This window comes from Bombyx mori, chromosome 13 (genome assembly GCF_030269925.1).
Source record: "Bombyx mori chromosome 13, ASM3026992v2".
Lineage (NCBI taxonomy): Eukaryota > Metazoa > Arthropoda > Insecta > Lepidoptera > Bombycidae > Bombyx > Bombyx mori.
The window spans coordinates 12,437,816-12,452,957 of NC_085119.1; the positions used below are offsets into that span (position 1 = coordinate 12,437,816).

At 34.9% G+C, this 15,142-nt stretch overlaps 1 protein-coding gene across 4 annotated transcripts in view; it reads right to left on the reverse strand.

The window, feature by feature from the left end:
• The window catches only part of LOC101741917 (uncharacterized), a 164,792-nt gene that overhangs the window by 43,587 nt on the left and 106,063 nt on the right, over window positions 1-15,142 (reverse strand). For all 4 annotated transcript variants that reach the window (XM_062671902.1, XM_038014842.2, XM_004927727.4 and 1 more), the window contains one exon: window positions 12,442-12,485. The gene's annotated coding sequence lies outside the window, so the exon portion shown is untranslated. The remainder of the gene's footprint in view (window positions 1-12,441; window positions 12,486-15,142) is intronic.

Sequence of the window (15,142 nt, forward strand, 5' to 3'; positions counted from 1 at the left end):
CCACTTACCGTTTATGCGTTACGGAACCTGTTATGGAAAAGTTTTTGTTGTTTTTTTATTTTTAAAACGCGTATCTGTTATGTCATATTTTGTTCAGTGTGCTTTGTGCGAGTTTTTTAACGTTCTCGATAGCGTAAAAGTTAACTCATATTTGTATGGATTGGGATCGTTTGCATACGTTTGCCGCTAGGGGCGCTGTTTCAACTGCATACAAAATTGAGTTAACTTTTACGCTATCCAGAACGTTAAGAAACACGCACTAAGCACACTGGATTGTCGCGTCTTCATTTTGGTTTGCGATTGCTTTTATAAATGAAGGTTACGAATTTGTTTCATGTTATTTTACGTTTTATAATCAAAAACAAGTAAAATTTTCAAAGTGATCGGTTGATGAAAACTGTTTTCAAATCGGCTCTACAGCATATTTGGCTACTCTGAGAATCTACAATATACGTCTTTGTTTAGAATTGCGCGTCTTTTGACAGAAATATTGGATATTACCTAATTTTCATCTCAGTCTTAATTTCACGGTATTCAAAACATACGTACCTATATATAGTACAAAATACATACTGTATATTATATCAAATCACATGGTAAATAGTATTCACGCTGCATTCAGAATATGTTTGGTAACACTTTGTGCTTATGTTGATTAGTTTATAATGTAAACTCAAATACGACTATGATTTGGTCACTGTCGGGAAATAGGTCAACAGGGTTATCTGATTAGTATTTTCCTAGAATTTATGATTAGTATTTATTAATTATTTGTTTAAAAAACGATATTTTAACTCACAAATATATTGAATAGTATCGGTTTATTGACGTCGAGGCATGTCGCGTAACTTTTTAATATATTTATATTCAACCTTAAGACTAGAGTATCAATGACAAATGCAAAACAACGCGTATTTTAAGTAGCAATCTGAAAACTTAAGTTAGAAAATAGATATACTTCTAGTTTCATAATTATTTGCTAAAAATAATCATTTATGTCGTTTTTTAATTATTAAAACCCAAAAAAGGGATATCAAACGAAACAGTGACGAGTTTTTTTTAATGACAAAAATTTGTCGATTTTCGGTTTTTTTATGTAGCAACATTGTGACTTATCAGAACATGCGAGGCTGGCGTTATTGAACGCAATCCAAGCCCATAGGATTTTACGTCGCTCACATCAACCACGTTTCAAATTATCTGAAAGCCAGCGCCGTTAGCTGTTGCCGTGGTGAACTGCCTCGTAAAATGTGAAATCGTCATTTTCGAATTAGGAATTTCGATTTCAGAATAGAATTCAGCATTTGAATTTATTGATCGTCGCGTGGATCGAACATTGAACGAATAGATAATAGAGGAGAGTAGGCAACGCCATTTTTACTCATTTAAATCAATTTAATGACAGAGAGCAAGCATTGCATTATCTACACATATAAATAAAATTGGAGTGTCTCTTTGTAATATTGAAATAACCGCTTTTTACTACATGCATATGAATATATATACGGTACACACACCAAAATAACATTTTTTACAATTTTTGTCTGTCTGTCTGTTTGTTCCGGCTAATCTCTGGAACGGCTGGATCAATTTTCGGACGGGACTTTCACTGACAGGTAGCTAATGATATAAGGAGTACTAACTTAGGCTACTTTTTTTAGACTAGCTTCGCCCCTCGGCGTCACCCGCAGTTATTGTCGTATCGCGCGCAACATGGCGGGCTTCGCCTATCAATAATGAAATTTAATGTTTCCGAAGCGAAGCGAGGGCGGGTCGCTAGTTCTCAATATATTTATATAATCTCACATTGCTTGGATACTTACATTTTTTTTGTATATACTAGTGTGGTTTTTTACTGTTAGTTGTGTTTGGACGAATTTTCAACTTAACAAAATTTAGATGCTATTAATTTGAGTAAACGATGGGAATAGTGGACAATTTTGGGTTAGATGATGGTTAAATTTATTCCGATTATTTCAATTGTAAGCAGTTCCCCCAAGCCCATAGGTAGTTCAGAGGTTCTCGTCGTTTATAGACATCAAAAGCTAAATGCTAAGCTGTATTGTATCTAATATGACCTGCTGTGTGGCAGAATTAGAAATTGACACCCACCCTATACAATGCGCCTAACATACATAACATATCATAAAAAGGCAATTATTTTACATTTTTTCAACATTTTCCACAGTTGTGAAGAGTACTTAATGGTACGCAGTGGCTTGACTGTGCCCTTGGTATTGCTGACGTTCATGAGTGATGGACGACTCATCATCCGGTGGGCTGTATATTTGTATCTACAAGGGTAACAAAAAAAAAACAACAACAAGAATTATCATAATTAAATAAAAGGCCCAAATTTGGCAAATTTTATATCGTTAACATAATTTTCACGGTAATCATTCTCTAATAGCGCGAAACGTAATGGTAATTACTCAAATTGCCCTATGTTAAATAAACTAAAATGATTATGTAAATAAACACACATTGATTACACGACGTGAGAATCGGTCAACACCGTAACATCGATTAAAAAGATTACGCCGATTTAGTACACGATAGAGTTATAATTGTTGTCTTCCGCGGTAACGGAATATTTGATTAGGTCACAGATTACTGGCACAGCGCAACGTAACACATACCATGCCAAGACAGACTACAGTTGTTTCATACCTTTATCATTTTTGATGTGACACCATAACCAAACACCTATAGGCGCACGTAAAACCAATTGCTGGCGTGGCGACGCATCCCCGCGCTGTATAATAGTATATATGTACATATATACAGTCTATATGTATTAATGTGTATGGCGTGGCGATGCGTCGCCATGCGCAAGCGACTGTTTCTTAATATTCATATATTATTTTTCATTATGCCAGTTTCCTGTCGTAAACTATCCTTTCATGGATCTATACCTGTACAAAATAATATCAATGTATTACATCTGCTCGCCTTCCCGGGATAGGTCATTTTTTTATTTTATCTCAATTTAATTTAAGTACATCGAAGAAATTTTATAATTTTTAACTAATTAATGTCTAAGATTATTCAGTTTATTTGATTTTATATAAATCGATTTCAATAACATTCGCTAATGTTTGTATTAGCAAGAAATGATAAGTTAGTATAATTGTAAGAGTAATCTTGTAATTAGATCGTAAGATTTAAAAGAGTCCGTACGTGATGATGATTGCCTAAGGTCACCAAGGAAAAAAGCCGCGTGTATTTGAAATTCTATCCTATATTCGCAATCATGAATGACAAGAAAAGATATATCTATAGAAATACGAGTTCAATCGAATATTTAGTAAAACTAATATTAAATTCGCACACTACATCAATTTAATATCCGTTTGACTTCAAAGGGGTTCAAAGGTTTCATAAGCTAAACGTTTTAATGCATGAGTATCTGAATTCTAAACAGTTGGCACAATTGAACTGTGGTCATGACCTTTGATAAAATACCGTTGTATCCTTTCAAAACAATACAGTTTTAGTATTATTAAACTTTCTAAAGCGAGTCATTGAAGTGTTTCGTATTGTCTAGTCTGCAACGAGAAATATAATACGTGACGAATGAAGTTTGTGCAATTGAACAATTAAAAAGTTCGTTAACCTTTACATTCTGTGTATTTAATGGTTTTAGGTGATTTTTGACCGAGTTTTCAAATTTCCTTGTTTCATCCGTTAAATGTATGTATTTCCTCTGATCACCACTGGGGTTAATTTGTTCGACATGGTTAATAGAAAATGAATAAAATCCTGCAGTAAATTAATATTGAGTTCCGGTATAAAGGTATTAAATTTTTCGAATTATCGTCACTTAACTTTAAGTTTCAAATCTATATAAGTAGACGAATTTCACGGTCTGATCTGTGGATGCTTAACATGAGTTATATATTTTTGGGCGGGTAAACAAAAATAAAAACGGGTCACTTGAAAACAAAAACTGCTTATTTGCCATACCAAATATCAACAAAGAAATTATCACATTCAATGTATACATGTAAAACAATCAAAGTCAGAACAAACAAATAAAACAAATCACATGTAAATCAAGCAGGAAGTAAACGATGTTATCTTAAAAAAAAATGTTTGTTACAAATATTGATGAAGCTTTTCGAAGCAGTGATGGATTTTCGTCATTTTGACGGATTTTTGAAGTCGTCGTGGCCTAAAGGATAAGACGTCCGGTGCATTCGTATTTAGCGATGCAACGGTGTTGGAACCCCACCGGCGGGTACCAATTATTTCCAATGAAATACGTACTTAACTAATGTTCACGATTGACATCCACGGTGAAGGAATAACATCGTGTAATAAAATCAAACCCGCAAAATTATAATTTGCGTAATTACTGGTGGTAGGGCCTCTTGTGAGTCCGCACGGGTAGGTACCACCACCCCGCCTATTTCTGCCGTGAAGCAGTAACGCGTTTCGGTTTGAAGGGTGGGGCAGCCGTTGTAACTATACTGAGACCTTAGAACTTATATCTCAAGGTGGGTGGCGCATTTACGTTGTAGATGTCTATGGGCTCCAGTAACCACTTAACACCAGGTGGGCTGTGAGCTCGTCCACCCATCTAAGCAATAAAAAAATTAATTTTTTTTGCGACTAATGAGATCGCAAGTTACTGGTAATTGTAAAGCTGTTGTTTTTCGTATAGTATGTGTTTTTTTTTAAATCCTAGAACGGAAAGAGGCGAATGTTTTTTGAGCGTACGTTTCTTATGTGACGCACTCTACAGCCTGTCTTTTGACAGATTTAAATGTGTGTGGGTACCATTAGATTCGTCTCAGTTTTTGAAATAATACTCACGCTATAAATATGTTATATGCGATGGCGTTAGGTAGCAGCTTGATCTAAAAGCTAATTGGACTATTGATTCAAGTGTGTTTAGAAAACAAAAAGCAGTGCGATAGCTTGTGCTTAATTTGTCCCTTAAGCAACACTTATAATTGAATCAGTGAATTCAATTGAATCATTATTTGAGATAATTAATCATATGACTGTGAGCTTGTGAAAAAAATCAATTATGAATTAATCAGTTATTAATCAAAGTTTGTAGTGTGATCAAAATATTTATTGTTAAATGTATCGTGAAATTATTTTCATAAGAACGAATTGCTAAAATGAATCAATCGTGATCTTTTATGAAGAGGCTATTATCAATCACAACGCAATCCGTTGAGGCCAAGCAATTGATTGAGACTAATGCCAATACATTTTTTTCAAGCTTCGTATAAACCGTCGCATCTGACAAGGTCTAAGAGGTAAGCTTCGTATTTATTTATATTCTACAAAGTTAAGGAAGTCGTTTTGTGTATGTACTTTGCATAATTTTATAAGTGGCAGTGGCAGATTCCGAGTACGCGCTAGTTTTTACTATCGCTCTGCTTGTTTCTGCTCCAAAGCAGTCTTAAGTTACAGTATTTAATTCACTGAAAAGAGTTTAAGTAAAAAGCAATGTTAAAAATTTAAATAGAAGCAAGTTCCAATTTAATTTTGTGCTGTTATTGTATGCTTAGTTTATTATCACCCAATTATTCTAACTAGAGGTCCCGCAGTAGTCGAAATTCGACTATAATTAATTCGAATTGTAAGTTTGTATACTATTATGATTGTATTTTATACTTCTATAACCACTAATTTCGCCAAGACTACAGTATAAAAAATATTAACAAAGACAAACAATATTTAATCTCAATTTGACAACAGACGTCAAGAACATAAGTTTGACAATAATAGTATGCATGCGTGTGTGCGTCAAATACACGGTACCATGACATGGGGTAAATTGGGATCCTGGGGTAAATTGGGACAAACCTGCGGAAGATTCTCAAAGTATCTGTAACACGGAATCTACCTAATTTTGTTTATGTTAATATTTATCAATGCATAGAAGAAAAACCAAGTTAACTATGGAAGTACTAAATATGAGTTAAGTTGGTCCCAAAAATTCGTCAAATTAAATTTAAAATAGTGGTTGAAAAGTGCGTTTTAAAACAGCTTAAAGAACTTTTAAAAAAAGTAATATTATCGTTGTTTTTTCAATAAGATCACAGTTTATATAAGTTTTTAATACACCTGGAAATACCACAACAAACGGTAAGTTGCAATATTCGTATTTTAAATACAATATTTCGACAAAATAAAAAATGTATATTTTTTCCTTTCTTTTTGGGGAAAATTGGGACGTATGTAGGCTAATTTGGAACGAGACTGGAAAAATTAGGGACGAGAAAACACAAAATTGGAACGCCAAAAGACAAAATAGGGATGGCTTGTTAGGGTTGTCACTGATATCTTATAATAGATTTTTTAGCCTATACTATCACTTAATTGCGTGATGTAAAGATGGTTAATGTGTTTATCAGTTAGTTTATGTAAGTATTATAGGTAAAAGAAAAGTATATATATAATTACTTTTTTTCGCGACATTTACCTTGTAATATCTGCCCGGTCGTATGTTCTTTATAGCAATAAAAAAAAATTAAAAGTTAAAAGAACTCAAACGAATCAAAACTTTTGTTATTTCAGAATCTATTCACGCGTCGAATCATGATTTTGTTAACATTCACAACGAACACACACAAATAAAAACAGGCCTCAGATTTTAAATGTAACATTAATTAAAAATCCGAGATATCCAATTATGAGTGAGTGAATTCATTGAGTTTGTTATTTAGCTTAGAAAGAATTTCTTTTATTTTTGTTATTATTGGCAGTAATCAGATAAAGCTGTTTTTTTATCTTATTCACCTGATATCTTACTCTTGCTCAAATATCATTTTGAAAATGTTGATTAAATAAAATTGTATTAATGCATTTCCAGTCCTTTTGTTTTCTATTTTTTATTCTATTTTATGATTTTGTTTCAGAGTTGTGATTTTTAAGGAAATTAAATAATAATTTTCTAAAATATAACATGCACATACTTTTTTTGATCATTGTATTGTTGATTATCATTCACGTCACATCGGAATCGAAACCAGCTTAATTTACACTATGTTGTGTATTGTGCTTAAATTATGGATTGTATTCATCATTTCGGTCCATATAAATAATTATATGGCACCTACCTATATATCGCAGTACTGCGAGTTGACAACCCTTACAAATATCCCAATTTAACCCTTAACCGTGTCAATTTACCCCGGACGCTGGGTAAATTGGGACGGCCATTATTTTACCGATTATTTCTTTAAAATGAATAATTAAAATAATGTTACGGTTTTTATTAAAATAATGTTACGGTATTTCTTTGGTTGAGCAGTGACTATTTAATTGGAACTATTTTAAAATTCAATCTGAAGGTCGATTTTGTCCCTATTTACCCCATTGTACGGAATGTAGAGTGTGTAATGTTTTCTTTATTGATTTAGTGTATCTTTTATGCATTATTTTAAAAAAAATATTAGCATTGTGCACTTCTTCTCAATATTCTCTATAAGTGTGGAAAGTTTCATACTCCTCCGTCCGCGCAATTTTCGTAAAAAGGGATACAAAGTTTTTGCTTCACGTATTAATATATAGATAATCGAATTAATTTTCATATTAGTTTAACGTAATTCGTATGAAATGTAAACAAAATGGTAGATTTTCAATAAAAATGCAATAACATTAAAGGCGTATAAATAAATTGCGGCGGTGAGCGCTCGCGTCGCATCCACAAAGGGACGCATTGGGAATAAAACTCAATTAGCGATTATATAGTTACGTTTTAATACGATTCGGTGTTTCCACGAACAAACCGAGCTCGTCCAAATGCAATAATAGTCGAGGTAATAAACTTTCGTTCGAATTTCCCTTTAATTAGTTTTGACTTTTAAATAACTGTAATAACATATTTGAATTACACATTTAGACGGAGATCTTTTATTTTACAGGATAAAATCGCCGGATCCTCATCCGCGCGGCAGGTGGGGTATGTGGGAGTTGAATTTCACCAAAAACTTCTGCCGCTCAAAGCCGACCGATCAGGCCGGGTTCCAGTCGGGGCCATTGAGACGACGGGACAGGGTCGATGCGGGGCATATTATATCCATCCCGCTGTCCCCCAGAGGCCGGACCGGCGGTCGTTGGCGACAAGACCATCGGTCCCCTCGGTCGACGACGAGACGGGATCCCGCCTTGAACGTGGCCTACCATCATCCGGCTTTCTATTACGGGCGAGCGTGCCGAGCACGCCGCCCCACGTCTGGGTCCCTCCCCGCACAAAGCGGGTTAAGCCCGAAGCTCTTAGGGGTCAGGACATGGTGGGACCCCGGTCCCGACCCCCTGCTTGGCGGCGGCGGATTTCTGCGTAATGAGGAGAGGAGAGCTGAATGGTGGGTAGTTGTGTGTTGAAACGAAAATACTGTGTTTTTGTGGAAATTGTGTAAAATAAGAAAAAATTACGGCACCATTATTTATATGATTTATTCTAACAACTGATTGTACCTACCAGCTGGACAAGTGTTATCCTTACAATTAATTACTTCTACACACTTCACTGCTCTGTTACTATGAATCCACTTGAATCTTCACTGGCTGAGATGTCAGAGCTGTTTAATGCACGTATGGCGAAGTTCGAAGCCCAGCTCAACAAGTCTCCAGAACTATCAACCACATCATCAAGTTTGGCATTGGAATTTTCGTCATTTCGGGCATTCATTACTGAGGCACTTAATAACTTGCAACAGCAGGTGGAGATGCTCGCGCGCATGCAGGATAATACAGAGACTCGCAGCCGTAGAAAAATGTTGATCATTCACGGAGTAGCTGAGACTAAGGGTGAGCAAATTGAACAGGTATTGTCTAATTTCATAGGCAGTCATCTTGCTTTGGCCGAGTTCTCCTCAGCTGATATTAGAAGATGTCACCGTATGAATAGATTGTCAACATCCGAAGGCTCTCGTCCCATACTGATAAAATTCCAAACGTATGAAATGCGCAGTCAAGTTTGGTTTTCTAAAACAAAACTAAAGGGTACCGGCTTTACTATTTCGGAGTTTCTGACGAAAGCGCGGCACGACATTTTCATGGCTGCACGGAGTAGATTCGGCATGAAGAAGGTCTGGACCAAGGATGGCTGTGTCTACATTTTGGGAGCGGATGGCATCAAACATCGCGTCGTTACACATCGAGATCTTAATCATCTTCAAAAGAACACATCGGAGGCAGTCCCTGAGGTTGATGCTCATAAGCGTGCTGTTACAAAACCGGCTGTGGTAAAGGCAAAGCGCGCTGCTGCTAGAAAGTGATAGTGATAATCTTGCTTTTTGTTTGTTTCCTTTCTTGTGTATAACAGGATTAACAGGTGACAAAGTGAAATTAACTTTCCTTATAGACTTTTTAATTATTATTTTTTATGATTTTTTTACATTTTATCGTTAATTTTGTTTATAATTTATAATATTAATAATGTAGTATTAATTTCAAACTACCTGTTTTTTAGCTTATAAGTACCTAGCCTTTTGTCGGTAGGTACATTTAATTTTAAATTTAAATATTTGAGTGACAGTGACAGTGCATGATATTGACAATTTTTTAACTGTCAACTTTCAAGTGGCAAAAGGATCTTCGTCTATACAGCTAAATTACACGTATTAAGTTTAAAGCGAAGCTTAATAAAGAAAACGTCGAGATGAATTTAAGTATACTGTAATCTTTTCACTGCTACTCATGCTTCTGATTTGTATTTCTTTAATTTTAGTTTCTTTTATTTATTTATTTTGTTTTCTTTTTTTCTTTTTCTTTTGCTTTGTATTTACTATTTAATGTTTTCATTTTCTAATAAGATTATACTACCTAATTGCTACGTATATTTTATATAGGTATTCTATTTTGCTACTTTGATTTTCTTTTATTTTGTTATTTTGTTTGTCTTTTGGCTTGTTTTGTCTCTATTATAGTTAAATTAATTTTCATAGACACTTTCCCAGTTGGTGGGTATTATTAATTTGTATATATATTCATAACCGTATTGATATTTTGATATTGTGTATAATATATAAATATATATACTTTCTCTACTTATATGCTCAACTCAACAGATACAAGTGAATCTGAAACTTTTTATTCAGCAAACAGCGACAACAGCGATATTAGTGTGCCTTCTTTAGCAGAAACATTGTCTTCACGGTTCTCTGGTGTTCCTAGGAATTTTAATGTCGTTCATATCAATGCCCAGAGTATTCCGGCTCATTTCCCTGACATGCTGGCAAGTTTTGATTCTAAGAATATCCATGCTATACTTGTGTCAGAATCTTGGCTTAAGCCATGTCTTCCGTCTACATCTTATACCATTCCTGGTTTTCAACTTTTTAGGAACGACCGTATTACTGGTGGCGGTGGTGGCGTTGCCATTTATATCCGTTCATATTTTAATTGTACAGTTGTTAATGTATCGGCACAGCCTACACCGCCATGTGCGGGCGAGCACTTATTTCTTGAAATAGAACTTCAACACACGAAGATGCTACTTGGTGTTTATTATTGTCCTTCGTCAAGTATAGATTTTTTTACTTCTTTTGAAACTTTGCTAGAAAACATAATGCCTTCATATACTCATACCATTATCATGGGTGACTTTAACACATGCCTCCTTAAAAATAATTCTCGCAGTACTTTATTTCACTCGATGATCGAATCGGTAAATTTAACTATTCTACCGTTGAACTCGACACATCATTTTCCAAACTGTGCTCCTTCACTTCTTGATCTTATTTTCGTTACTTCTCTTGATTACGTGGCTGACCATGGACAATGTTCAGCTGACGCTTTCTCATATCATGATCTCATTTTCGTCTCATACAAAGTACGACCTCCTAAGGCTAAGTCAAAAATTCTTCTGCTGCGCAGTTTTAACGGTATGGATATTGAAAGTCTTCGAGAAGATGCAGGCAGCATTGACTGGACTGCTTTGACGTGTTCTACCTCAATCAATGAGAAAGTTGATCAGTTCAATGCAAAATTAACTGGTCTATATGACAAGCACGCACCATGTCGACCAGTAAGAATAAAACATTTGCCAGCGCCGTGGCTTACTAATGAAATTAAAAGTATCTTAATCAAGAAGGCGGCTGCTAAATTAAAATATAAGAAAAAACCTACCCTCGAAAATGGCACAAATTATCACCGCATCCGTAATCACTGCAACAGGGTGTGTAGGGATGCACAACGCCAACATATCCATAGTGCTGTCGAAAATGGAGATCCAGCTAAAGTCTGGAAATTTCTTAGATCACTGGGGATTGGAAAATCACAACATAACACTCATTTATCTCATTCGAGTATTGATTTATTAAATCAACATTTCTGTGCGTCGTCCGATTTTGATGGGACAACTAAATCAAAAACATTAAATCATATTTCATCTCTTCCAGTCCCAAATTGCTCTCCATTTGTTTTTAATCACCTAACGGCTTGTGATGTTAAGCGGAGCATATTATCTATAACTTCCAATGCAGTTGGAAGTGACTGTGTCGCCCGTAATATGATCCTTCCTATCCTGGACCAAATCCTTCCCGTTATCTGTCATATCCTCAATCACTCATTATCTAGCGGCATCTTTCCAAAGGCTTGGAAAGAAGCACAAATTACACCACTGCCAAAAAAGTCGAATCCTATATCCTTTTCAGAATACCGTCCAATTTCCATTTTACCGTTCCTTTCAAAGGTTTTAGAACGCTTGATTCACAACCAGCTCAATGAGTTTCTTACAAGGAATCAGCTTTTAAACCCTTACCAATCCGGCTTTCGTCCTGGTCATAGCACAGTCACAGCCCTGGTGAATATTACGGATGCCATCAGACTTGGCATGGAGAGTGGGAAACTGACGGTGTTGGCATTGCTGGATTTCAGTAATGCATTTGGCACCGTTGATTTCGACATACTTCTAGCCATCCTTAGCTCCATTAACATATCTCCGACCGTGGTTGATTGGTTTCGAAGTTACCTGTCTGGTCGCCGACAGCGTATTCACTGTGAGAATGCCTATTCTTCATGGTGTGAAACGCACGTAGGTGTACCGCAGGGTGGCGTTTTATCCCCTTTACTTTTTTCAATTTTTATAAATTCTATTTCTATACAACTTACTTCTTCCTACCACCTGTATGCAGATGATGAAAGTGTATTCTCTCTTTCTCTCTCTCTCTCTCTCTTTGCCTCACTCGCCCCGCCACCTCCTTCCGCGAAATGATGCCCTCGCAGAAGTCGAGCATAGCCTTCCAGAAAGATGTAGATCTAGTTCGATTTTGAGCCGATTTAAAATTTCGAAGCTATTTATGACGTTTACTAAGTAAAAATAGCATTTATCAATCCAGATTTTAAATTTAACAAAAAGACCAAAGTTGCTCGGAAAATGATACAGGCGTTTTGATAAACATTAAATTTAGCGCCTTTAAATTTCGATAGTATTAAGTATATTGTACATACTGTATACTTGGTAATACTTACCCCAATAAAATAACAGGAAATCTTCTTTTTTCTTGAAAATGTATCTGTAAACAACAAAAGTGCAAAATTTAAAACATTTAATTAAGTAGTTTCTATAAATAAATGCAAATGTCATTCATAGACATTCTATTAACGCGACTTGAACTAGTAATAAGTGGAACATGACGTAAAGGAAGCCAAAGAAATTACTCTGAACGTTAACACCGGCTTGATTGCTTTCAAAGCGTAGCTTCCTGGATTCGCTTCAAAAGGATCTGTAATGTTGCCAGTCGAAAACATTTTCACGACTCTGGTGACCTTGATTTTGGCCAATTACCTTTTTGAAAAAGTTTATAGTTTTCTGAAGTTTTGGAGAACAATTTTACGGTTCAATAATATCGGCTGATTGAACAATACTTAATATTTACAATAGAATTATAATATTTATGATTAGTATGTTATTATTATTATTAATACAATTATTTTATTATAATATAATATTTACAATATTTACGTTGTTCCGCTGTTACATGAAACAATAATAAACAAGCGATGTCGATCCCCTTCAAAATAAGTTTGAATCAGCTGGTAGAAACAAAAAGCTAACTCTAGTTATATACTATTGCATAACAAAAAAAAAACAGTAGATAATAGTTTTATGTGTGTGTTTTTATACCTTTTTTACAAAAAGAGGGTGTATTTAATTTTAAAACAAGTTATAGTCACCCTACTCTAGATGCAGGCGAATAAACGTGACTCAATGTACACCGACTAAATTATTCAGATTTCCTCTAGTGAATTACTTGCAGTGGCCCAGCAACTCGAATTTCAGTCTTATTTTGTCGATTCACGCCTTGACACGTTTCAAAATAGACCGCTTTCTGTTTTGTTAACAAACGCTTAGGCTTAGGCGAATCACGAACGTATTTTTAATTTCAAGCTTGGAATTTATTGGGATTTCGCGGGTCGCAAACATATTTAGTACTATTTATATAGTCAAAAGTTAGTCAAAATATCCATTTGAAACATCGGAATTCATAAAATGAAAATATTGATTGCGAGATAAAGTCGTAAATGTAGTTTACATTCTGTCGCACTCAAATTCATAAGTCATCAAAATGTAAGGCCAACTTTCAATTGAATTGGGACGAGTGCTATTCTATCATTCAAAATAGGAACGTAGGATTTATTTTTGGTTGAAATACAGGACATACAGAAATACAGACAGGAAACAGGTAGAAAAACAAGATGAAGGTACAATTTTTTTTTAATTGATTTTTATATTAGAAGAAATATATTTTGATTATTTTTATTTCATCGAGAGAATCGTTCAATAATGTATTTATTCTCGGTTGCATAAAAATTTAATGAAAGTTAATTATTTGCTATCTTAATTTAACAAAAAATAATCTACAACTTATTATTGACAACAGCTTACTATTCGCCACATATCGCTTGAACTTTAATTAGCGGGATAGATACGCGCCTGCATGCTGAATTAACAAAATTTGCACGAAAACAACATTCATTGCGTTCGAATGTGAAATTGAAAACTGGCAGAAACCGCGCGATTCGCACTCAGATTAACTTAACTGGATTATACAATCAACCGTGCATTCATGTAGTTTCCGTAGAAAATATTACTTTCGAGATCTCGCTTGTGATGCGGAGTTGTAGCACCCTCTTGGGTGAACTATTTCGTATGGGAAAATTTTTATATCTTCCTTTGAGTTTAAACCGTTAGCGCACCCGGTGGACACGTTCAGCTATAAAATAAACACTAAAACGATGATACTTTGCAGATTTATATCAGCATGAACCTTATGCACTCATATTATACAGCACATTTTCTAAACAAATTGTTTTATCGCTATTCCTAAAGAGGATCCGCTCAGTCGCGTACGTAATTCTTCTCAGTCCGCATACAAACAGCCCCTAAGGAGGCGACAATCCTCACCGCAAACAATAAAAATATACATAAAAATAAATTTGATACTTCGAAACCGCGGACCGTGAGGAATATGGAATGGGTTGGCTCCGATGTTTTGCAAACAGCGCGCGATGATCTCGTGAACTTGTCACAGCGCGGCGAACAACAACTTAAATGGTACCATTTTTGTGACGTATAGCGTCATCCAAACTAGGCTATAGCTGCTTTCAGACTACGCTCTAATATAATAATAGCATATCGTCGCTGTCAAACCAAAATCTGCTTTGTGCAAAAACTCTATTTTGAATTAACATTTTCGTATAAAATTTTATATGAAAGTGAATTTTTAAGAACTATATACACATAACAGTTTTTTTATACGGTATATAGGGCTGTGAAATGTACGAAAAGGTCAAAAAGTAAAAATCTCAAAAATTACACATAGCAGATTTTGGTTTGACAACGACGATATAGTTAATTATATCATAGCACAACAATATCGCACACCATACATTGTTATGGACACGTTCACACTAGAGATGGCGTTAATGGTTGAATTTATTTATCTGTTAACTGGTAATTGATAAAAAAAATTACCGATATTTTTATTGGTTGAAAATACCGGTAAATCTTTTCGTTGAAAAACTAATTTTGCTAATGTTAAACTTGAATGGTAGAGTTTCTTACATTTATTTTCGATTCAGTGAACTTTAGAAGCTACAGGCTTAGGGCTAACTAGCTTAACTAATTAGTACGAAATGATTAGTGGGAAAAACTCTTTACAAATTTTCC